Consider the following 25,281-nt stretch of genomic DNA (forward strand, 5'->3'; position numbering starts at 1 on the left):
TGTCCTGCCTTCAAGGTGCTGACCATCCAGACGGGAGGCACAGCTTAACTGAGCCAGCCTTCACAGCGTCCTGTGCCTGCCAGACCCGTGCTGGGTGCTGGTGAGGCGTGGCTCCTGGGAGCGTGCAGGGAGACAGACACGGAGGTATCTAGTTCAAAGACAAAACATGACAAGGGACCAAGTGAGACAGGAGCAGGGTCTGGAGTAAGGGGATGTTGGCTGGGAAGGGAGAAAATGCATTTGGCTACAGTTGGTTCTGCGACCGCCTCTTGGAAGGGCCTGGGAGCTGAGCTGGGACAGAGAGGAGGCAGGCAGACCTTCTTCCCCTGTGGTATGGAGATGGTGTCCTAACCCCGTCCTCCCTGGCGTGGACCAGTTCACAGTGACCTTGTCTGTCTGCATGCGACTGGTTGATGGCCTGGCTCCTCTGCTCTGAGGCAGGATGCCCAAGGGATGGGACTTGGGCCTGTTCACCGCCCAGAATAAATGCTTTACAGCACTGTTTGGACAGACAGGGAGGGCAGAGATAGGCTGATGTCTGCGCAGTAGAAGACTCCCATGGGCTCATCCCAGAAGAGTGGTCTTTACAGGAGGGTCTGAGCCCAGAGGGAGGTCTGGGGTCTCTTCCCTTGTTGTCTTTTGAGGAGAAAATTAGAAAATCATTAAGAACAAAACAATGTGTGGAGGGGAGAGAAAATTCCTACCCGTAACCCTGGCACAAGAGGTGACACTTTGGTGTACGTCCAGCCCCAGGACACCCCTGCTCAGATCCGTGTTCCTGTAGGTGTGACTTCGTATGTGGGATCATTCCTCATCTGCTGTTTGAAAGCCTGCTTTTTTCACTTAGCAGCACTTGGTTCTCTGCAGAATTCACCAGTCAGCACCGTATTGACAAGCAACCTCTCCTGCCCGGACACCCTGCTACTCGTCCTGGGACAGGGGTCTGGGGGGTGCATCTCTGGGGCTTTTCTCAAATGAGAGTCCTGTGTCACAGCTGTCCGGGGGAGGCAAAGTGGGCAGGAGGAATGGGAAGGGCCCCCATTCCTATTTCATATTGTTTAGGAAACTCAAGATTAAGCTGCCAGACGAGACGCAGAAGTAAGAACACAAATTACAACTCTATCGTTCTTGGTGGTTATTACATTAACTGTATTGTTATTTGTTGGGATGCACATGAATTCTGAAATCAGAATCGACCTGGATTTAAGCTCCAGATTGCCCTCTTAGCAGCCTGGTGACCTTGGACGAGTTAGCTGCCACGTGTACGGCAGGGACGGTACCTCCCTCTGAGAGTTGGAGGAGAAAATGAAACCCAAGAAAAATCTCCACGACAGCGTATTATACATACGGGGCACTCAGCAGATGCTGGCTTCCCTTCTGCCCTTCTTTTGTATCTGGTAAAACACGAAGGAATCAACCGGAAGACTATCAATCTAGTAAAATAATCAGGAGAGTAGTTGGAGAGAGGATAGTCTTATTAGCCATGACCACTTATTAACGTATAATAATTTTCCCATTCTTGTGCTGAAAATGTTATGTCGATGGTTAACACGACCATATACATTTGTCAAAACCCACTAATTGTAAACCTCAAACGAGTGAATTTTATGATATGTAAATTATACCTTAAAGATTTGACTTGACATAAAAAGACTCCATTCTTTTTTTTTTTTTTTAAAGTATAGTCAGTTTACAATTTTGTGTCAGTTTCTGGTGTACAGCATAATGTTTCAGTCATACATGTACATACATGTACTTGTTTTCGTACTCTTTTTTTATTATAGGATGCTACAAGATATTGAATATAGTTCCCTCTGCTATACAGAAGAAACTTGTGTATCTATTTTATATATATAACAGTATCTGCAAATCTCAAACTCTCAATTTATCCCTTCCCACCCTAAAAAGACCCCATTCTTAATGCTGACAAAGCATGTGAAAATACCCAGGTCTAGCATTAAGGAGAAATATGCCCGACCTAGATGAAGGAAAAAATTACATTTAACTATTCTGTTATTTTTGTCCTTTATTACAAAAGTTATACATCATACACATAGCTCATCATGCAGCAGGCATCTATTGAGTGCCTGCTGTGTGCCAGACGCTGTTTTAGGCCGTGAGGATCCACCTGAAAAATAAAGTGACAAACCTCCCACGTCAAGAGGAGACCAATAATAAATGTGATAAGTGGGTAAATCATATCACATGTCGGGTGCTGGATGCCCTGAGAAGGCACTGAGCGGACTGATGGGGAAGCAGGTGTGTAGGAGCGAGGGTCTCGCAGTTTTAGGTCAGTGGGTGACTGCAGACCTCATTAAGATGGTGATGGGTGAGCAAAGTGTGGGAACCCCTGCCGAGGAGAGTGGTCCAGGGCGAGCCAGTGCAAGACCCACGGGGGAGTGGGTCTGTCAGATGGGAGGAGCGGCAGGGGGAGCAACTGGAGCACCCTCTAATGCTGAACGGGAAAATACAGCCTCCCAGCCCCAGCCAGGCAGGCCAGTCCTGGACCACGCTGTCTTCCTTAGAGCTCCTACCCCATGTGTGTCACGAAATGCAATAACACTACATTTTATTAAATGGAGGTACTGGGGATTAAACCCAGGACCTCGTGCATGCTAAGCATGTGCTCTACCACTGAGTTTTAACCCCACCCCGAGACTACATTTTTTTTTTCACATACTGCATTGTGACCCAATGTAATAACTTACTGAAATCGTTATTCTATTTTAGTAAAATCATCCTTTGTGGCCCAACTCTGCAGGCTGTGTTACTATTTCATTCCTTAGCGTGCACTGCAATTGATTAAACTAACTAATGCCCTGCTTTTCAGCGCTTGGTCCTTCTAGAAGGCACCATGGAGAGGTGTGGGGGGAACCAGGCAGCGGGAGCTGTGTCCACCCCGAATGGCCGAGTTGGGGGTGGCTGAGCTGAGCCACAACTAAAGCCCGGCACCTTGTGTGTCCAGACTTGCTGGACACTCAGGATTTATTCTGTTTTCCCATTGCTCAAGATGCAGAGACGCTTCACCTGGCGAGGTGTGGGGGTAGCATTGGATAATGTCACGGCCAGTTTGTTTCCCAGCCTGTGGGATCCAGAATAGTTACGTGGCTTCACCCACTGCGGCTACTGGGCTGGTACCCAAGTGCCGGCCACACAGGACGCCCCTCCTACCAGGGCACACCTCCCTCTACTCCTCCCGGCCTGCCTCCAAGCCCACCTGCGGGCCCTCTTTCCTGGAAGCTTCCCTTCCTCTCTGCTCACATCATCCCTCCCATGACCTGTGCGTTGAACTTGGAAAGTATCCCCAGCAGACGAGCATCTTGAGGGCAGCGCCCAGGGCTCAGGGTACCCACTGAAACACAGGACCTGAGAAACAGAAGTGGCTATTCGGGAGTTATGTTCTGAAGAACTGTCGGCCCAGTGTGGAAAGTAAACAGGTAAACATACATGAACACTCAAAGTCTGCAGCCACCCGCTGACCTGAGTGTGGTGTCAGCTGTCCCTGCCTGGGTGATGGGAGGATGGTTGCGGGGCCTTTTCCCTGGCCACGCCTGCATTTTCAGCCACCACGTTATATGACGTGGCATGTGTGTATCAGATGGGCTGAGGGTACAAAACTGGAGAACTGTTAAATTCCAGCAGCTCTGGTAGGTTGAAAGGATGAGCTGAACATAAGATGAATTTCAGCCGAGTTAAAGGCATTGTGGTTAAGTACAGATTCACTCATTCATGAGTGTGCTGTTTGAGGAAAAAAATGAAAAGATGTGGGAGGCTTGTGCGCACGCTCGGATCCTGGCTTTCCCTGGTTGGTCTACGCCCTGCAGCCCCCGAGCTGGAATCCGGAGTAGGCCTGGCTGTGGGTCCTTTGGACCAAGCTTCCAGGAGCCCCTCTTGTAAGGGAAGGTGGGCTCCTTGCCCCAGGTCCACCTGGAGGTCCAGACAGGATCCGCAATCACTGCAGCACAGCACAGCACAGCACAGTTTTAACTGCACAGATGCTCACCAGCACTGCAGAGGCGTAGGAAGAGCTGGTTGTGAGTCGTGGCCTGCCTTTCCTTTTGCCACAGTAACTTTGTATTTTAAAAAATCTAGCCCTCAGTCAGTAAGTGTAGGAGGTTGACTTTGTCCAGAGACACCAGGCTCCTGTGCTGTGGGGATGGTGAGAAGGTGTGTGGGCAGGTGGGTGGAGGTCAGCCTGCTGATTTTGGAGAGCCAGAGAGTATGCGGGGGAGCTGCTGTGGGCCGGGCAGGGGTAGGGGTGTGTTTGCTGGTTGCGTCTTTAATACGACTGCCCCCTGGACTTTTTCCACTCAGGCCAGCCCAGCTGGACACAAGTCTCCCAGCCGCCAGTGAAGGTCTCCCTGCCGTGATCCACTCGGTCCCCTTTTCACCAGGGAGCTGGGGTGCTGACCATAGCCGCCTACTGACCTGTGGTGCGTCAGCTGCCGCTGCCCAGGCAAGGGAGTGTCTCGGGAAGTCCTTGGCAAGGCCTCTCCCTAGACCCCACCCCTCCACATTTCCTCTATCTCTGCATGGCTAACTCTTATTCAACCTTTGGGTCACTGTTAAGATGCTTCCTCCTCCAAGAAGCCTTCCCAGATCCTAAGCTAGGGCTGCCGGCCTCACTGTGGCCCCTGCTCAAATCCTGCACTCATGTCATGGCACATGGCACTCTGCCCTGTCATCTCCTGGGGTGCTTAAGTGAGCTCCTTGAAAGCAAGAATTGTTCATGCTCTCTGTTGCATCTGTAACACCAAGACAGTGCCGGGCGCCTAGTAACTGTTCAGTTAAATGTGTTTTGAATGAGTGAAAGAATGCATAAATGGGACTCCCATTCCCTGTCAAAGACCAGCTCATCATTCCTACGAGAAGGGTCAGACGTGGGAACCACTGGGCATCTTGGTTGGCCTAGGTTACCTGGGTCAGTGCGGTGCAGGACAGAGGCAGCCCCCAGGTCCTCATGGGGGCTCATGCTATCCTGAGGGCTGGACTTCCTGAAACACTGCTCCCTGCCCCTGAGTGGGGTGAGTGTAAAACGTGGGTGTGGTCTCCAGAGCAAGCCAGTTACACAGGCTGCCCATCCTCCTGCTCCTGCGGGCCACCCAGCAGGCCCTCGGCGCTCTTCCTGAACACTTCCTGGAGCCCCTCCCTGTTTAAAAGGATCCTGGGGAGCGGGGGCTTCCTTGTGCAAGACTCTAGAGCAGTGGGCGTCCTCCATGACCTTTGACCTGGTATTTGGAGATAAGGGTGTGGTTCCATCAGCCCACCCCAGGCACTAGATTCTGAAACCAGTGGAGAGGTGAACTCAAGCGATGACCACCAGGGACTGTGTCTACGTCAGGGTCTCACCCTCGGCACTGTGGACATCTTGGGGGGCATAATTCTTTGTTGGGGGGTGTGCATCCTGTGCACTGTAGGGTGTTTACCATCATCCTTGGCCTCCACCCGTTAGGTGCCAGTAGATGACATCCTCCCCCCCCCCGCGTTAAATAACCAGAAATGCCTCCAGACATCACCAAATGTCCCCCGGGGGCAAAATTGCCCCTGGTTGAGAATTACTAAATTATATGTATGTGTACGAATACACACACAGAGACACCGCCCCCCCCCACACACACCCCTTTTTGCTGGTGGTTCTGGATGACAAACTTGTTCTATGACCAGAATCAGTTTCCTGCTGCTTGCCCCCACCCTTAAAAATGCTTCCCAATCATGGGCAGACAGCTGAGCAGCTGCCGACCTCCACTGTTGGGGCAGCGTAGGGGAGACGGGGGACCAGGTTGGAAGGTCATTTCTTCAGCCGGATCAGATGAGCCACTCCTCCCCTTCAGGAGCAAAGTGAGAAGTGTCCTTGCAGAAGACCCCTCGTGCAAGGACCGAGACTGAGGGACAAAGCCTGCCAACTCACGTCACACGGGACAAGTCTGCAAATAGAAAGCTGTCAGCTAAACGAGTTACAGGGACCTCTCAGGCGATCACTGCTTCACCCCATGCTGACCATGCAGTTTGGCGCCAGCCTGTGTACCACGCGGGTGAGACCCCGTCCCCTCCACGTTCCTCCCCTGTGGGTACAGGCGCTAAGCTGCAGCCCCAGACAAGTGCGGTAAAAATGAGTGGCTGGGAGCTGAGGCTTCCCTCTGGAAGGGCCTGTGAGCTGGATCTGAACGGAGAGTAGTTGTCTGGGGGCCGAGAACACATCCTTCGCAGAGGAAATAGCAGTGGTGGGTCAGGGCTTGGCAGTCAAAAAAACCCCTCAGACTTTTCCTCCCAACTGTGAAGTGAGCTGAGAGACTGAAATCAAAGACAAAAACAGACACGGGGCCGTGTAGAGGCCCAGCGGTGAGCCACCTCTGCCCCGCGCTAGTGCCGGGCAGTTGCTTTGCAAATGTTTTTTCTTGTCATCTTTCCAAGAGCCCAGCAGAGCACCTGGGGCCCTGAGAGGCCCAGAGCCTGACCTAGGGCTGTGCAGGGCTGCCAGGCCAGCCAAGCCGCGATTGATCCGGGGTGACTCCGGGACGCCAGCACTTCCTCCTGGCGGCCTCAGCTCCAGTGCTTACGGGAAATGCGGTGCCCAGGCTGAGCCCCAGAGGGTGTCCAGGGCAGGGCCTGGGAATCTGCGTTCAAGCAAGCGGCCGGCTCCAGGCTGGGGTCCTGACGGGCAGTGGTGGGATGAGCTGGAGGGAGCTCTTGGGAGGCTGTGGGTGGAAGGCGGCTCCCGGGAACCTAGTCCTCTGTGCAGACGCTCCGCACAGGAGCCTCGCGCCTCCCAGGCCAGCCGGCGGGGCTGTGATTTTCCACACGACGCTGGGCCGATTTCATTTATGGACGCGGAATGGAGAGCAGCGTGGGCAGCTCCCGGCGACAGCGGTCCACCCGGGGCGGTGGTGGGATCGCTGCCTGCTTGGCTGAGCGGCGGTGTCACTAAAGGGATCCGCAGAGCCTCCCAGGCGCTTGCGGTGTGGCGGCTGCCGCAGGAACCCGGCGGCTGCTCGTTTGCGGGGAATGAATAATTTATTTGTGTTTTCAGATGACTTATACCTTCATCACAGATGCGGTGGCTCTGCTGGCTCACTCTTGGCTACTGAATAAGTGGCTTCGGAGGAGCATTGGCCTTAATCCTCCACGGCCGTGACCCCCCGTTTGCAGGCTGGTTTGTAGGCTGCGTTTCAGGGGAGCCCAGATCCTCTCTGGGTGCTTTCCTTTCTGTCTCTTTGTGGCCAAGTTATGCTTTTCCTGCTGGTGACCTGCTTCAGGAAGCATAGCCTGGAGCACTGCTGGCCTGGGGGTCTAGGGTAGACCAGCAACTAGGACGTTAATGCAACTGTGCAGTAGCGTTCTGTCGCGGGTGGGGGTGGGTTTGTTTCCAATTTCTGTGTTTGACCAGCTGAATGCCACTTAGGATCACAAACACCTTAAGAAGCCCCGATTTTCACGAGTGCCAGTGCTCAGGTTGCTCACGTTCTCCCCAGTGGTCTCCCCCCAATACCAGCCTTGGCACCGCGGTCCTTCCCACCCAGGCTGCCATGCTGACCTTCCTCCTCGTCCACTGCTCGAGAGCCTACCATGGCTCCCTATTGCCGAAAGCAACCTGAACCCCAGTGTTCAAAGCCCTCCATCGTCTGACAGTGTCATTCCTCTGCAGCCTCATCTCGAATCTCCTCTTCCTCTGAGCAGCCTGCTTGCTGACTCATACATTAAGCATTGATTGAAAGTTCGCCATGCTCCAGGCGCCGTGTGTGGGAGACTTGGGAGCAAGACCCCGCCCTGCGAGTGCCCAGTCTAGAAGGGCCAGGAGCCCCAGTATACGGGTTACAGGCAGTCCTCACAGACCCTCAGGGCTCCAGGGATGGGGGAGGCTGCATGGGAGCGAGTCTCAGAATTTTCAGCATCTTCGTCCTCACACACTTGGTGGGATTGAGGCCCCCACAGGACCTGATCTGGGGCTTGATTGTCGGGCCCTCAAATGCTAAGTGCTGGGGCTGTGGGACCACGAGGGGCTTCAGTCAGGGCAGAAGGGGGGCATCTGGAGCCTGGCCTTTGGAGGCTGCTCTGCAAGCAGCCTCGCCGGGAGCCCCTCTGCCCACCCTTCCTGCCTCTGCACAGACCCCACCTCAGGCCCCACCCTCTGCCCTTCCGCGAGTCTTGCCTAATTACACTTAAATACTTAATTAGTGCCACTTTCCTTGCTCCTTTATCGCTCCTGGAGGGCTTGGTTTAGTCTCTGGCAGCCCTCACTGGGTGGGCCCAGGAGGTCCAGCTGGCACGGCACTACCTGGCTGTGTGAACTTGGGAAGATGGCTTAACCTCTCTGAGCCTCTATTGCCCATCTGTAGGTGGGGTGATGATCCTGAGAGTGGGATGGAGTGTGAATGTGCCTGGCGGTCTTGAGGTGGAGCCTTAAAGGCTAGGAGCTTAAAGAGCTTCCATGTGAATTCATCACCTCCTGCGGCCCCCCAGGAGCTCACGGTGGGGAGCAGCCCTGAAGGACTGGTGACTTGCCCAGGGCCACGTGGTGACGTGTCAGAGCCCAGATCCGACATGCTTTGGGCCACCTCCATGTGGAGGGTGCTTCCTACTCTGCGTTCCTGGTGCTCTAGTACCTGCTCCCAGGATGTCCAGGGTGATCCCAGGGATGACCTTGTCTGGGAGCAGCCCTCCTGTCCTTTGCTGCCTGGCTGTGGCCCCACTGGTTGTAAAGGGAGGGGACATTGTGCCCACCCAGGCTCTCGTGAAGTTGGCTGGGTCATAGGTGGAGACTTGCTGCCATTCAAGGGGTACGTGACTCTTGTCTTCTCCTGCCTGTGGGCTATCAATGAAAGGGCAATTTTAAAAATTATTATTAATAGGCTTTATTTTTTTAGAGCAGTTTCAGGTTCACAGCAGAATTGAGCAGAAAATACAGAGTTCGCACACAGCCCTCCCCACCCACACACATATACTCCTCCACCGTCAACATCCCTCATCAGTGTGGCTTGTTTGGTACAATCAATGAACCAACATGGACACATTATTATCAACCAAAGTCCATAGTTTACATTAGGGTTCACTCTTGATGCTGTACATTCTATGGATTTTGACAAATGCTTAATGACATGTTGCCACCACTATAGTGTCAAACAGAATAACGGAAATTGCTGAAAAGTGCAATTTTGACAGCTTGTTCCAAACCCTTCCCCTCTCTCCTCCAACATCGCTATTCATAAAACTCTCAGAAAGTTTAAGAGAGGCCTGTGGCTCAGCTCATGGGGCAGGTGACCAGCAGGGGATGGGTGACTTGCAGCCTGAGCACTGGGAGGGGCACTTGTTTGGGTGTCTGAATCTTCCTTCACATCTCTGCCCAGCACTGAAAGCACCTCCATCCGTCCAGGCTGGTACCTGGCTCTCCGATCCTGGGTAAGTCCCTTCTCTGGGCACTGTTTGCTCAACTGCAAAATGAAGGAAGATTGGACAAGGTGGGTGTTCTTTTTCTTTCTCTTTGTCATTATTCTTTGCAGCCAAACCTTTTCCCTCCCAAGTGAAATCGTGGGTGGAGGTCCATGTACACGGCAGGTGAGGTGGCCTCACAGGGGTGGGGGGAGGTCTGACTGCTTCTCGGCACTCGCGAGGGACCCCCCCCCCAGGGGACTGGGGTTTCTGGGATCCCCTCAGCTGCAAAAGTGTGAGCTTGTTCTCTGGCCGAGACAGACAGCTGACAGTGGGCGTGTCTGGGCAGAATGTGCCCCCAAATAGAAATTGCTGGATCGGGTTTGGATCTCTTGCTCCCCGCCTCCCCAGAGCCCGCCGGTGTTTCCCCTATGGCTGCCTCATTGTTCTCTGTTGGCAAAGGTTTGCTTTTTCTTCCTCTCTCCGGAACAGGAGGCGCCTCAGACGCCGCCGGAGAATAACGCCAGGGCAGGGTTTTTATGGCCCCTGGTCCCGGGCTCTTTGGCATCATGAGCCGATGAGGGGGAAGCAGTGACCTGAGCTCTGGAGGTTCCAAGGATTTATTAATGGGCAATGAGCCATTTTATTTTCTTTCCTGCCCACGGAGAATCAAGAATGAACAAGCTTAGATTTTATGTCTCGAGGAAATGCAGCACCTTTAGAAGTGACCTCCCACCTGAGGGGGAGAGGTCTGGAAGGTTGCAAGGAGGTCCCACTTTTTGCTGCCCTCCAGGTCCAGGGGCTCTTATAGTGCCTTTCTCCAGTGCCTGGTGTTTTTGTAGCACTGCTTTTCAAAGTTCTTCTACAGCAATTGTGCTCAAAACAAAAATGTGAACTCCTTGCCTGTCCTCTGAGCCCCTGCTCACTGCTGACCTCATCTCTTAACCCCCTACCTCTGGCCTTGTTTGTGATGCTTCAGCCATACCTATCTTCTTGCTGCTTCCAAGCATGCTCCTACCTCAGGGCCTTTGCACTTGCTGTTCCCTCTGCCCAGAGCCTTCTTCATAAGTCTGTCCCTTCCTCCTCATTTGTGTCCCTGACTCAGGACTTCCCTGAGCATCCAGGCTAGAGTACCACCCCAACCCCTTGTCCCCCTGGTGATCTTTGTCAAACCACTTCTCTTTGTTCGTTTCCTAGCAGTCTCTGCTTGCTTTCCCCATTGGTGCCTTGTTACTGGAAAGGAAGCCCCTTGAGAGCAGGGAGCCTGTCAATGCTCAGTATGTCCAATGCCTGGCACATAGTAGCTCATCAGTAAGTTTCAGCCAGTAAATCAGTGGCTGGTGTTCCAGGGAGTGCAGGCTGGGTGCTGGGTACCCGTGGGTCTTCGCTTCGTGAAAACTCACATCTCTAGCCTCTCTAGACTGTCGTGAGGAAATTAGGGCTCCAGAGGGAAGTCAGGGCCTGAGCCCAGCCTGCTCAACTTCAGAATTTTCTCTTCCCACCAGTTCACATGGGGACCTGTCTTAGGAGACGTCGTCCATGACCTATGGGACTAGTTAGCACCAGTCCTCAGTCGGGGTGGGGCTCCCGGGAAGCCCCAGATCAGCCAGGTGGGCCAGGATGGATGCAGGAACGACAGTGGGTACCTTGCTTCCTTTAATTTTTTTACTGAAATTTCACGTGCGTGCGTTAAGTGGACAGCTTGGTCAATTTTCACAAAATGAGCAAACCTTTGTCACCAGCACCCAGCAGTCCCCTGACGACCGTTTCTGGTCCTCCCCCCCACCAAGGTAGCCTCTGTCTTGATGTGCATCACCACGCATCGGTTTTATAAATAGGACTCACACAGCATGTACGCCAAAGCGTCTGGCCGCTCTGCTCAGCATCACGCTGGGAGCTTCATCCGTGTCGTGTGACCTCGAGGTTCGTTCTGATTGCTCTGTGGTCCTCCACTCTGCCGCCGGACTACAGTGTGTTATCCATCGATTGCAAGTGGACACGGGGACAGTTTCCAGCAGAGGCTTTTACAAATCGTGCAGGTGTGTGCCTTCTTGCACGTACTGTATCATTGGTGGATGTCTTTCTGCCAGGAATGTGTCAAGGAGTTGAATTTTTGGTTCACGGAGTGTGTGTGGTCATCTTTAGTAAATACACCAGTTTTTCAAAATGGCTGGAGATTGTGGGTTCCTTTTGTTTTGTAACGAGAGCTCAGATCCCCTGCTGATGAGAGTGGACCTGGGAGCTATAACAAGACATCGTGAACACTCTCTGGAAGTAGGGAATGCCGTCCCAGGGCCCCAGGTGACTGGAGGGCTGGTGCTGGGTGCTGGTCACGGCCACGCAGGGCTCAGGGTCCAGCTCACTGTCGCGTTGGTGACCTTTCCAGCCCCACCCCCTTTTGTGAAACTGGCAGCCTGTGTGGTCTCACCTGCACTTTTTGGCTTCCATGGAAGGTTCTGTGGCTGTTTCACACCCCCGGGGACGTCTTCAGAACATGCAGCCCCTTCTAACTTGAACTGAGCAGCAGAAGAAAGTGCCTCTACGTTGTGCCAAGCGTCTGTGTGAAAGAATTCTGCGAGCAACTGCCTTTACTACCTGGGGACTGTGATAGAATCAGGAATTAGTCATCCTAAAACCACAATCACCTCTGAAATGGTCATAATCCAAATCCATCCATCTTTGACTTCAGCCCCACTATATTTTTCTCCCTCTGGGACTTTGCTTCCTAATTAAGTTGGATTTCAGGATATATTAAAATAATTTGTCATCTCTTGAGCACACACCCGCCCCCAGTGTGAGCGGGCAGATCAGAGTCAGGGCGGGAGGCCTGTGCCTGGGCACCAGGAGCTGTCGAGCCCTGGCAGGAAGACATAGCTGCTTTTCCCAGAGACTGGCCATCAAGGACGGTGGGCACTGAGCCCTGCAGGCCTGGGCCACTGGAGGAGGACCTGGCTCCAGGAATGGCCTTGAAACCATTGCTTCTTGGGTGGTGATTTGTAGTGAGTGCCCTGGGGTCGCAGCCTGGGCGGTTTCAGGAACTGAGTGCTTTTAGCCTGGACAGAGTATATATCCTGAGGGACCATGTCCTACTGCCTACACCACCCCCTCCTCCCCGCAGACTGGGTCAGCCCCTTGAATGCAGAGCCATCCCTGGACCTTGTGTTTGACGGTCCATCCCTGATATCTGGCACATTCCTGAGGGTACCCCATTGCGCTGTGGGCTCCTCAAAAGCAGGATCATTGTCCTTGCATCTAATAGACATTGCGGGCACTTAGTATGTGTGGAGTGCATGCTAGGGACAGTGGCTGGGGGTGGGGGTCTCCAAGGCAGTTTTTCAGCTCGAACTGGATTTGAGGCTGCCGAGTTCTCGTGGTCAGCTGCAGTGACAAGTGCTGATGTGTACTGGGTCCCCTGGAAGCTCTGTGTTTTGCCCCCCTGCTCCTGTGAGCCTGCCTGTTCTCCACACTTCTGTCTTCTGGGGTAGAGAAGTACAAAGCACCTGTTCCTAGTTTGTTGAGTGTTTTTATCATGAAAGGATGTTAGATTTTGTCAAATGCTTCTTCTGCATCTAGTGAGACGAGCATGCAATTTTTGCTTTTTATTTTACTGAATGTACATTAATCGATTTTCAGATGGTAAACCAACCTTGCATTCCTGAGATAAATCCCACTTGCTACGATGTGTAATTCTTTTTATTCTTTATGTTGCTGGATTTGATCTGCTAGCATTTTGTTGAGTTTTGTTTTTGTTTCTGTTCCTTTTCATCTATGTCCATTAGGGACATTGTAGTTTTCTTCTCTTGTGAAGACTTTGTCTGCTTTTGGTATCAGGGTAGTTACTAGCCTCATAGAACCAGTTGGGAAGTGTTCCTCCTCTTCTGTTTTTTGGAAGAGCTTGTAAAGAATTGGTATTAATTCTTTAAATGTTTGTAGAACTCAGCAGTGAAGCCATCTGGGCCTGGGCTTTTCCTTGGGAGTGATTTGTGTTACTAATTCCATCTGTTGCCTTCTTATGGGTATTTCAGATTGTCTATTTCCTCTCAAGTCAGTTTCGGTAGTTTGTGTCTTTCTAATTGGCTTAGATTCTTTACAAGAATATTTTCAAGGCCTCTTTCCACTCTTTTAGTCATTGTTGACATTTATTGCATTCTTCCTCGTGTGCCAAGCCCTTCCTTCCTATGTGCTGAGTATTTTGTGTGTGTGCACATTAGCTCATTTCATCTTTACTAGAACTTGATGAACTCGGTAGGATTACTATCATCTCAGTTTTTACATCCTGGAAAACTGAGGCAGAGAGAAGTTAACTAATGGGTCAGTGTCACATAACTAGGAGACAGCAGAGCTAGGATTTGAGCCAAGCAGTCCAGCCATGTAGTCTTCTCTGCTCTCCTGAGGCGCTCTGTGCTAGGAGCTAGGAGTACAAGAATGAGTCAAACCTGGTCACTGCCTGAGTCACTCCCTAGAAACCCCAAACCTAAGAGGGAGGTGCCTTCGGCCTAACGGGAACCAAGGGCTGGGAGATCAGGAAGCGCCCCACGGAGAAAGTGATGTGTGAAGCGGGCTTTGGAGGAGGGTCCAATGCAGGGGGGCATGTGGGTGAGTCAGTGAGTGTGCCCCTTCCCCGGGGCTTTTGTCTTCAACCTCTTCTCTGTCCCAAGTGCTCAGCGAAAGAAAGGGTGTCGCAGAGAACCTTGCCTGGGGACTGACGCCCTGGCTGGCAGGAGGAATTTGGAACAGTAGAATTGTGCCCAGAGGTCTGTTTGAATCTCCCAGGCCTCTGCAGTTTGCTCTCTGGGAGAGGAAGAGGCAGGACCATTTGTAAGATGATTGTGAGACAGAAATCAGGAGCGACCAGACATAACTCAACGTAATTATTTCTGCATAATGACTTCTGCTCCTTGATTCCGTCTCGAGCAATGACTGTAATCTTTATCTGTCACAGGAAAGCTGGTGGCCGGGGAGCCCCTGTGGCTTAGCGATAGAGCCAGGAGGAAATTTGCAATTCGAGTTAATGGAGTGTTCCCAAGCAGCCTGGGAGCCAGAGCTTTCCAGGCCTCTGGAGTGATGGCCCCTCCTGCTAGGAAAGGCCTAGCCTCCCAGGGGATCCAGCCCATCTGCCTTGTGTCAGATGGGGAAACTGAGACTGGCGGGGATCACAGGACATGCCCCAGTCACCGGGCCACTCGGCAGAGCTTTCCCCCGGGGGGTTGGGGTGTGTCTTGGTGAGACAGGAAGGTGTCCGTGAGGACTAGGAATGCTGTTGCCCATCCCTAAGCTGATCCCTGAGCATGTCACTCAGGCAGGGCTGCCCCCAGGAGGCTGGAAGTGGTGGGGCCTTTGTGGCCGGACAGCAGACTGACCTGTAGCCCCTTGGCATTAAGCGTGCAGTGCAGCTGGAGGGTGTGTCCTGGAGGGCAGGCTAGAGGCACACCTCTCCAGCTCCGGAAAAGCAAAAGTGGCCCCCCTCAAGCCAGGGGGGTGCTTGCTCACTACATTCCCACACCTCCTATAAGCCCTTGTAATTAGCGAGGGTGTCTGGAAAGAGCAGAGGCGGGTGTAAGGGTTTGCATTTGGGACGCCCCACTTAGCCACATGTGACCCTGGCAAGTGTCCCTGGGTCTGTTTGCTCCTCTGTAAACTGGGGGTTAGAATGGACTCTCCCCAACAGGGCCCTCAGGAGGGTGGGATGATGCAATGACGACCAGACACAGTGCTTCTAGCCCATTCTGCTGCCCAACTCTGTTACTGGCTTTCACAAGGATGACCTTGTGAAGAGCCCTCGACCCTGTCTGGGCCTTGATTTCCCTGAATGTCAAAGCAGGGCTCACAGAGTCATGAGATAATTTAGCTGAGATCATTGACATGAAAGCACCTTTAAAAAACTGGGCTGAGGCAAGTGGAGAGGGATTTTGGGGCAGAGAAACTGCTCTGTAGGGTACTAGCATGATGGATACAGGGCATACTCATTTTCCAAACCCACAGAAAGCACAACCCCGAGAATGAACTCTACTGTGAACTACGGGTTTGGGGTGATGACATGTGTCAATGTAGGCTCACCAACTGTAACAAACCCACACTGTAGCCAAGTCACTGGTGGGGATGCTGAACTTGGGGAAGGCCGTGTCCAGGGAGGGGCCAGGCGATATGTGGGAACTCTGCTTTCTGCTCAGTTTTGCTGTGAACATAAAACTGCTCTAAAAAATAAAATCTATTAAAACTTATTAATAAAATATATAAAATAGGTAAGTGACCTCCAGTGAGAATTTCTGAGGGGAAGATACGTGGCTTTTCTACCGCACGTCTTGAATCCTAGCAGTGAGTTTAAATAGCGTGATTGGCATACGAAGCTCCACACTGATGAAGCAGGGGAGAATTTCAGCTCTGAGCAGAGTGCCCTCTGCTTCGAGGAATGTCCGTGTGATGCATTTTGGGGCACTCATTTGTCAAACATGGATTATTTATTGAGCGCCTGCTGCATACAGGCTCTGGGCCAGGCACCAGCTGCACCTCGTAGAGCTCACAGTCACCTCATTCTGCGGGAGCGAGGGGAGCCCCGCTGGCCCCCACACCGTGAGGGACTGGGTTTTCCGGGATGGGTGAACTCTCTGGTTCCTGTCCTCAGGACCACTCAGTGAGTGCATATAAACTGTCATCATGGCTGCAGAGGGAGAGAACCTTGTATTATAAGAAAATAACTGGGAAATGTGTATAGATTAGGAAGAAAAACAGGCTTTCAGGTAAAAAAAAAGATAGTGTTTAAGGGAGACTGAAGGTTGGGAAGAAGCTGGCCAGTGCAGGAAGGCAGTGTAGCCCGGGGGCGTGAGAGCCCAGGACTGTCTGGTTCCATCCTGGCTCTGCCACTTAGAAGATACATGACCTTGAGCAAGTAGTTAGTTTCTCTGAGCCTCAGTTTCCCTGTCTGTAAAATAGGGTTAATAATTATGCTTATCTCAGGTAGACATAAATTTGGAGTTTGGGATTAACATATACACACTACTATATATAAAATAGACAAACAAGGACCTACTACTGTAGAGCACAGGGAACTATATTCAATATCTTGTAATAACCTATAATGGACAAGTATCTGACAAAGACATGTATATATGTATATAAAACTGAATCACTTTGCTGTACACCTGAAACTAACACAACATTGTAAATTAACTATACTTCAATTTAAAAAATGGTTAAAAATAATGATAATTATGCCTACTTCATAGGGCTATTGGGAGGATTAAATTGGATGACGGAAATGAATGCATAGAAAGCTTTTAGCAGGGCACCAGCCGTGCAGGGATGGAGCTGTAAGGATGTTATAATTACATACCATGTACAAGGTGCTGCCAGTTCAGAAAGGGAAGGGGTGAGGGAGGAGGCTAGCTGGCAGCTGGCACGGGGGTGTTTGGAATGTTTGTGCCTGAAGCTGTTGGAGATGCCTGTTCTCACAGTGACCGTGGGGCTCTGAGTCATTGGCTGGGGGTCAATGACATCTTCTGACCTTTCGTTGCATGCGGGGGCCAGGGCTTGGCTGTGGGAGCTCCTGTGGGCCTGCTCTGTGCGGGTCATGGTAGGTCCAACCCACTGGGCCCTTCCAGTGACCCTGTTATGTGAGGCCTCGGGCGGCGCAGTGATGAACAGGGTGGCTCGGTAATGCTGCCGGGGCCACCTGCCACACGTGGCTTTGACCCTGGCTTGTGATAGCCAGTGACCGCATCCAAGGGGTGGCCAGCATCTCCCCGGGTGGCCTCTCTGGTCAGGACTGCGGAGGGCTTCCTTCCTCCCGGTGTTGGAGGTGCACATGCTCATGTCCCCCACCCTAAACAGTGGGACAGACTGTTTTCTGTACTTAGCATGGGGCTTACAGAAGCGGTGGTCCCCCTAGTGGTACATGGAAGCAGCCAGAGAGAAAGTCAGTGACTTCCGGGCCCGGGTGTCCCCTCCCCACGTGACTGGTTTGTCCTCTCTTCCAGGGCATGGTCTAGCAGCCCAGGCAAGGACGGAGAACCAGCCTCAGAGGTTCTGATCCCTTCCCTTCACTGCCTCCCCTTGGCCTTGGGTAAGTCACTCTGGGAGGCCACGTGGGCCTGGGAGTAAGTGAAAACGAGGGGGCTGGGGGACCTTTACCACTCTGTGGGGTCCTGCCCATGTCAGGACTTGACATAGCTTAGCGGGAAGAAGGGGGAAGACAAGGAATTTGGGGAACAGCCTGCCCAGCACCCGCATGAGACGGGTCAGGAAACGGGCCCGGAGATGAAAAGAACCCACCCAGGTCCTGTGGGAGTCTCGGTTCTTGCCCTGAACTGGCTGGGCTTGTGGGTAAATCATTTGACCTGGGGCGCTTTGGTTGTGAGATGCATCAGAAGTATGAGGGGCAGACTTTGAAGGGGACATTAAGGCCCCCTCCTCAAAAGGCTGACCACAGGAGCCCCTTCCCCACCCACAGCCCCCTCACCCTCCTGCCCTCCAGCATGGCAAGGCCCTAACCAGGCGTGAACTCAAACCAGGGGCCTGGCACCCGGCTGCTCTCGGGTCAGACCAGGGGCAAAGTGCGCCATCACCAGCATGACCTGCATGCCCTTCGTCTGTTTGAATCCACTGCCCTCCCGGCCTCATCTCCAGCCACTGCCAGCCCTGGCCGCGAGGGAGGCTCTGGTGAATGCAGCGCGCCTGTGCCACCCGCAGGTGCGTCCAGCCCCCAGGCCTCTGCTCGGCCTGTGCCCTCCACCTGCACCACCTTCCCCTTCGCATCATCTGGTACATTCCATCCTTTCCCAAGCCTCCCTGGCCCGAGGCGGAGCCAAGTGCCCATCCCCTTGTCCCCCGGAGGCGCTCTGCATGGCTCCCCTGGGACCCCCCTTCCCTGCTAGCTGCATTGAACCAGCCTGGCCGCAGGGCTGGGAAGCAAGCTGGCTCTGCTGTAGGTCTGTCCCTCTTCTTGAGCTGAGTGTTTGGTTCTGTTCCCAAGTGAGGAACCAGGCAGTGGGTGAGAGAAAGGCCTCTGACCTTGGATCTGTGCACTCGGATCCCACTGGGCCACTTAGCCTTCCCCAGGTCTCAGCCATAAGATGGTTTATCACACCTCCCTCCTTGGGCTTGTTGCAAGATTAGAGCTAAGAATAGTGTTGGGCAAGGTTCCTGGGGCGGGGGTTGCCCTTTGGCTCCTCCTTCTCCTCCCCCACCCTCCCACCCCCTGTTGTCCAGCGGTTACTACAACGACTGTCGTTTGTCATCAGCCCTGCCCTGCCTACCCTCAGTGCTGTGAGCATTGATTGAGGCCAGGGATGTGGGCTCTGTTGCCAGGGGAGTTGGGGTCAGGGCTCGGGGACGCGGCTGTTCCGATGGCCTGCCCACCGTGGCCGGCCCAGGTGTTAAGGGGCAGCAAGGAGGTCAGTGTCACTGGAGGGGAGGAGCCAGTGGGGGGACGGGAGCCGGGCAGACAGATGGGAGGGTGCAGATGATGCGGCAGGAGCGGGCACTCGCAGTGCCAGCCCAGCGACACAGGTGCAGGTAAGGAGCAGCAAGCTCAGGGCGGCTGGGGTCGCACTCTGCGATGGGCCTCCCCGCCACTTCAGAGATGCCTGTTGCTCAGAGACTTAGCCATGCTTCTGGAAGATGTGAGATCAACAGGAGTTCTGCAGGCAAAGGAGGCAGGAGAGCATGACCCCGGGCTAACCTCTCCTCTGGGTGCGGTCCACCTGGCTGTCCCGAAGTGGCCTGCAGAGTGGAAGCTGCTGTGGTTTTGAGGTGGGGCACGCACCAGGAAGGGGGAAATCCTCCCTCGGTTGTACGTTGAGGGTTATTTTTAGAGTGACTAGCGATGACTCTGCAGTATCACTTCCCGTGGGCGTCCCCTTCCACCCTCAACCGCAGGGGCAGATCCTGCGTGACGAACATTGTAGGCAAATGCGTGCTCACATGTGCGTGCGCTCACACACACACAGACACACACACACTGCGGTGTGCACCTCTTGGCTTGGTGTTCTCATCTGCTATGCAGTCAGTGGAGGAACAGGGACCAGCATCCTGGCCTGTCTACTGGACAGCCAGCCCCAGGCAAGGGAATCCCTGCCCTCAGCATCCCTGAGCTTCTGCTCCAGGTAGGTTTCTGCACGAGGTGCTGTGTGGGTCCCGAGTGAGGTCCAGCCCTGGGCTCACACCTGGTTGGAGAGAAGAAAGGTAGAGGTGGAAGGAAGGGCATCTTAACCACCAGTCAGTCTTTGCTCAGCGCCCAAGGGATGGGGCAGAGAGGGAGGCTCCATCATGAATGAAGGAAGGACCAAGCGATGTCCCTGAGATTTCACTGCCTATTGGCACCTGGACGGGGCCCCTGAGCTGGGTCTCAGCCCACTCGGGTTCTCCCGCTCTGCGTCGCCGGCCTCCCGGGCCGAGCCCACACTTCTCCTTCTCACTTCGCTTCCCGAGGCATCGGGCATGTTCCAGGCACACGGCCACGATTTCTGGGACAGCCCAGATTTCGCATTTTTCCGTCCTGTGGACCCCTTGACATTTCTTGGGTTTGTCAGACCCCAGGTGCACATTTTTAGCTTGGAAGCCTTCCGGGGACATGCTGAGCAAACTGTAGCTGTGCTGGCTGTTCCTCGGACCTCAGAGGGTCTCCAGGACGTCTCCAGGCTCTTCCATTGGAGTCAGAGGACATCTGGGTCAGAAAGCCTCTGATGGACAATTCTGAGAGCTGGCGGGGGGTTGGCGAGGAACGTGGGCTCTCGGGCACTCTGGACAGTTCTCTGCGGCCACAAATGCACGGAACTGGGGGACCCGCGAGGCAGCTGGGGCTGCCGGGGCGCCCGTGTCTGCCGCCTTCTCTCCATTGCACCCACCCCAACTTCCCCTCACCGAGCACACGTCCCTCCTGTGTGTCAGGTGCCGTGCTAACTGGCTGTGGGATTATTCCTAGCCTCGTCCTGGTGACTGAAACCCAACTCTTTGTCTTTGGGGAAAAGGGCCAGGGAAGAACCTGGGCCTGGAATGCCGCCTTCCTTCCCTCCCCCTTCTCCCCGTCCCTGCCCTGCTCCCCCACCACCCCATCCCCACCATCACTGTGCTGGGCTCAGAGCAGAACTAACTCACAGTAGAGAAAGAAAGAGTAATTCACACCTTCCTCTCCAGCCACACTGTCAGCACATTGAGGCACCTTGTACTTTTGTGTGTCCCCAACACAGTGCAGTGACTGCCACTCAGTAGGTGCTCAGTTAACGCGTGTTGGTCGACACTGGCTGTGTGAGTTTGTGTGTTGGCCCCAAGCCTCCCTGCAGAATCTATGGCTTCTGGTGCTGTGATTTGAAGAATAAAAATGGCAAAGGGCAGTGCTGATGAGCTGTCTTCACTCTGACGATAAATACACTCTGATGATAGCTCAAGGCTGTAGCCCTGGGGCCACTAAGGGGCAGCTGGCACGTCACTATGTGTGCACTGAGCGTCTCAGCCAGACTGATGCCACTTTTAGGGAGAATGACTTACTGTGTTTATTTCTCTCCAAAGACATTAAACATGGATCAAATAGCAGATGAGATGATTCACTGGAAGTTTTCTTCCAAGCTTCAAAAAACACACACAGAACTGGGGATTGGTGTGCGAGTGTCCGTAAGTGAAGCCAGGAGGCATCCGGCTGGAGCCTGCCCTCCGGGGGCCCTGCCGTAGGCGGCACCTCCCGGGCTGCACCTTGCCCTGAGGTCGGGGTTGTGTGTCAACAGGCACAAAACCCCAGGGGGCCACACGAGTGCTTAAAAACACCTCTTCCGTCTGACGTTTAGAATGCCATTTCTTCTCAGTTTCGCCCAGGATATCTCAGAATGTGATCAAACCTCGTTGATTTGGGGCCCAGGGATTGAGAATTGAGCTGCCACTCAGGCAGGAACCTGGTAGAAATGAGCTTTCTACCACCCGCTGGGAAAAGAGGGACTGGGTCGGCCCACCAGGATCCTGGGAAAAGGGACACACACTCCAGCCAAGTGGGAGAACTTCTCAGGTGCCGTCGGGGCCTCCACCGGGGGTAGACTCCAAGACGTTTTCCAGGGTGGGCCGTGCCTCGGGGCCACAGTGTCCAAATTCATGTTTTTTAGATGAGGAGAGTAAAGCTGTGAGGTTTGTGGCTTACCCACAGTCGTCCAGGCCTTCCGACTCCAGCTGTGCTAATAACAACGGACTCCGATCTGCTCTTTGCAGACACCCCTCATCTACCTCACCGCGTGAGACAGTCCATTCCTTACCCTTTGCCTGAAAAAGAAGTCAGAGGCCCTCTTTCAGGTATTTTTTGACTCAGACTTTACAAATTTGAACTGCCCTTCGAGTAATTAGTCTGAATTCCTAGGGTTTGGTGGTGTTTTTCCTTCTTTCCCCTGCCACACCTCCTCCCAACCCCTTACATTTGTTAATCTATCCATTCATTCCTTATCGTCCCCTACTGTTCCATGTTGTTCCATGCTGTTCTCTGCTGTTCAGTACTGTTGTACTGTTAGTCCAGTTATTGTTCAGGAAGGTGCCTGGAGAGGTAACAGGCCCGAAACTGTGCAGCAGGGATGGGGTACTTGTGGGGGGTTGGTCTCCCCAGAAGCTTGGGCCTATGAATTCTGGAGTCAAGATGCTGCCCAGGCTCCCTGCACCACCAGGAAAGATCCTGCCCACCCCCCAGCCATGTTCCTTCAGCCACACCTCACCACACATTTTCCCACCCTCACACCTCCTCGCACACTGACTCCTCCTGGAATGATACTCCGACCTTCTCCAGTGGACAGGTGTTCCCCCGGATGGCAGCTCCGGGGGCCTTGCCACTCCCGCCCCCACCCCAGCAGAGCTCACAGGTCACACCATCAGGGCCTGGTGCGTAAAATATCTATACATTTAGTAAGTGTATGTAATAGCTGTGGAATGAAGGGAGGAATGGTAAACATGGCCCGTGCTGATTTCTCTAAGATAACTGGCTTCCCAGGAGTGAATCTGAGGCATTCCATACACTGTTGTGTTAGGAAAGCCTTCACCCTGAGAGCACCCCCTCCCTGGTGCCGCCGCCACCTCCACCTCCACCTCCACCACCACCACCAGGCCTGATTTCTCTCCCACTGGGAGCCAGAGAGCAGATGAAGGCTTTCCGTCGGTGGTGGAGGACCACACCAGTGTGGAGGAAGGGGAGTAGAGTGTGTGTATGTGTGTAGTGTGGTATGTGGTGTCTGATCTGTGTGTGTGTGTGAGTACTGGACCAGGGGTTTAATACCGCTGTGCTGGGCGTGCTGGGGAGAGGGCCTGCGGGCAGTGCAGGAAGCCCCGTGGCAGCCTCCAGCCTCCCAGCCTGCCTCTGTTTGATATTGTGATTAAGCTCATAAGCGCATCATGCATTTCTTTTATCACAGAAACTGTGATATTATGTCCGTGTATTTGTCTGATGCTTTGAATTTGTCAGAGTCCTTTTACAGCCTTCATTTCCCTTTATCCTCCCAATTACACTGTGAAACCAACAGGTTGGGACCCATTTATAGCCAAGGAAGTCAAGAATTAGCCAAGACCTAAAGGCTAGAGAAGGGGGTCCTGGGAGAGACCCGGGCTGGCCACTTGCTGCCCAGTGGGAGTCCCTTCTGTACACGGCCCCCATCCAGACTGCAGCTCCCAAAGCTGGCTTCCATCCCATTTACAGAGAAGCAAACAGAGGTTCTCTGGAGCCTTGAGACAGGGACTGCCTGACTCCAGGACCTGGCCCAGCAAATTCTCTTACCCCCTACCTCCACCTCCTGAGAGCTGCCCCTCCAGCTGGGTGCTGGTCTGGTCGTCTTGGTTTCCCTCCTGCTGGGAGGATGCTGCCCGGCTGAAGGACCGTGGCTCACATCCTGGCCATGAACAGCAGAGTGGAACCGCAGACTCGCTCTGCCGTCATCTGCCCGCAGGTCTGTCTCACATGGGCTCGGATTACTTGAGTCACTCCACAGCAGGGGACAAGTAGCCAGGAGGAACTTACTCCAAGATGTGCAAGGTCTAGTGTCCCAAACTTCTACGTGTGATAAACACAGTTGAACTGGGGACCCCTCCACCGGCTCTGTCCCCCCAGGGCTGACCCAATGGGGACCAGATCTAGGGAGCTGCAGGAGGGAAGGGCTTCTGAAATCTCAGACTGGCTCCTGCCTTCATCAGCAGCGTCCGGCCTACTGTGGCCTCTCAAGTTTCCTTCAGAAGAGCAGTTAGCTTGTGGTCACCTCCAGTCCCTGAGAAGCAGATGCTGTGTGATTCACGTGTTTGTTTATTTCAGCCTTGGAGTTTTTAATTGTTCAATGAAACGGTGATAGAGTCCTGAGCCCTGGACTAGATGCATTCTGGGTGTTTTCCTAGGCATGGACATTTGCTGGGGAGGTTGGGGGGCATTGCAAGCCCCTGCCTTCCAGCTCTTCTGGTTTCTCCCCTTGACCATCTCCTCTGCAACTGACATTGTGTTCCCAGCATTCTTCCACAATCATGCTCACACTCACGTCCTGGCCTCTGTGGCCTTGGGTGGGTCTCTGGGCCTCCTCGTCCCAGCACACGCTGTTCCCTTTGTCCGCCCACCTGGAGGACTCCTGGGGCCCATAAGACTGGCGCAGGCCTCCCCTGTCAGACCTGTCAGCCATCTCACGGGGGACAGGCCAGCTCCCCTCCGGCACTCCTGGTCTCTTGTAAGTAAGCCTCATTTGGCACGTTACCAGTATTGTCAGTGTGCTGGGGGCACTGGGGGCACCTGGGAAGGGTCTGTGCATCTTGTCCACCCACATGTTCCCATGCCCGGCACAGAATGGGCTGGGAAACCTTTGTGGGCACAAGGGACAAACTTCTCTCCGTACTCCAGCCTGGTGTTTGGGGCTGTGCCTGCGTAAGCCTGAAATTTGCCTTCACAGCAAGGCACTAAGGCTCTGGCAGGGTGGGAGGGGGCAAAGCAAGCCCCCGGCTCTGCGCTCAGGCCCACCCCCTGCCAGGTGCGCTGGCCCTGCTCCTCGCCTGGCAGCCGGCACCCTCTGTGGAAACGTGGAACTCATGTACGGCTGGACGTGTGTGACGATTTCAGCGTTAAGAAACATCACACGGTCTTGTTTTGGTCCTGCCTCGAGCCCTTTTCCTGTTGCATCAGCAGATTCCGTAGAGAGACGCTCATCCTCTCAGGCATTTCCTCTTCCTCTTCCTGCCTTGTTCTTCCCTAGAGGCGCATTTATATCCCATCCACCAACCTGCCTTCCTCCATGGGGGAAGCAGCTCAAAGTGCTGGTCCCCTGAAGCTTCGGGTAGCAGTGACCCTGGCTCGAGGGTGAGGCTGCACCACTGAAGCGAGAGATCCCAGCCGGAGGGCAGAGTTGGCTGGGGACATCGCTGGGGGTGTGTGCCCCGGGGGAAGGAAGAGATGGCTCCAGTTTGGTGAATGGACCCCTGAGTCTGACACCAACCCCAGGCCCTCTATTCTGCTCCAGCTGTTCCTGTTCCAGTAAATGGAACTTTCTAGAATACCAAGTCTGAATTACAGACTATCCCTTCTTGGAGCTTCAGACCTGAGCAAGAGAGCGCTTTGCCATCCTGATCCCTGACATTCCTTCCTGTATCCCTGATACCAGAAGGGTCACAAAATATTAGAGCAAGAGGGTCCTAGAGGAAACCCATTCTCTTACTCATCTGTCCATTCGTTCAGGCTCTGTGCTAGGCCCTTGGACACACAACCATTATTTCAAATATTTTGACTGAGCACCAGTTGTGTGCCAGGCCCTGTTCCGGGCTCTTTGGGGAAACAGTGGTGAACAAAAGCAGAGTCAACCATATAGCAATACAGTGCCAGTAGTAGGAACTGCCATGCAAAGGCGGCAGGGTAAGGACCAATCCTGTTTGAGATGGGCTCCTTGGAGGCGGTGCCCCCAAGAAGACTGGAGCAAAGACATGAACATTGAGGGAGTGCACCTT

General features: G+C 53.7%; 1 protein-coding gene across 4 annotated transcripts in view; it reads left to right on the plus strand.

Moving 5' to 3' along the window:
- The window catches only part of HPCAL1 (hippocalcin like 1), a 96,444-nt gene that overhangs the window by 56,905 nt on the left and 14,258 nt on the right, over positions 1-25,281 (plus strand). The window contains exons 2-3 of one of the 4 annotated variants that reach the window (XM_074341655.1): positions 17,337-17,422; positions 21,447-21,630. The exons of 1 other annotated variant lie outside the window; for it this stretch is intronic. The gene's annotated coding sequence lies outside the window, so the exon portion shown is untranslated. The remainder of the gene's footprint in view (positions 1-17,336; positions 17,423-21,446; positions 21,631-25,281) is intronic. 2 more of the 4 variants (XM_074341656.1, XM_074341654.1) reach the window with 2 other exon arrangements.

This window comes from Camelus bactrianus, chromosome 15 (assembly GCF_048773025.1).
Source record: "Camelus bactrianus isolate YW-2024 breed Bactrian camel chromosome 15, ASM4877302v1, whole genome shotgun sequence".
Classification (NCBI taxonomy): domain Eukaryota; kingdom Metazoa; phylum Chordata; class Mammalia; order Artiodactyla; family Camelidae; genus Camelus; species Camelus bactrianus.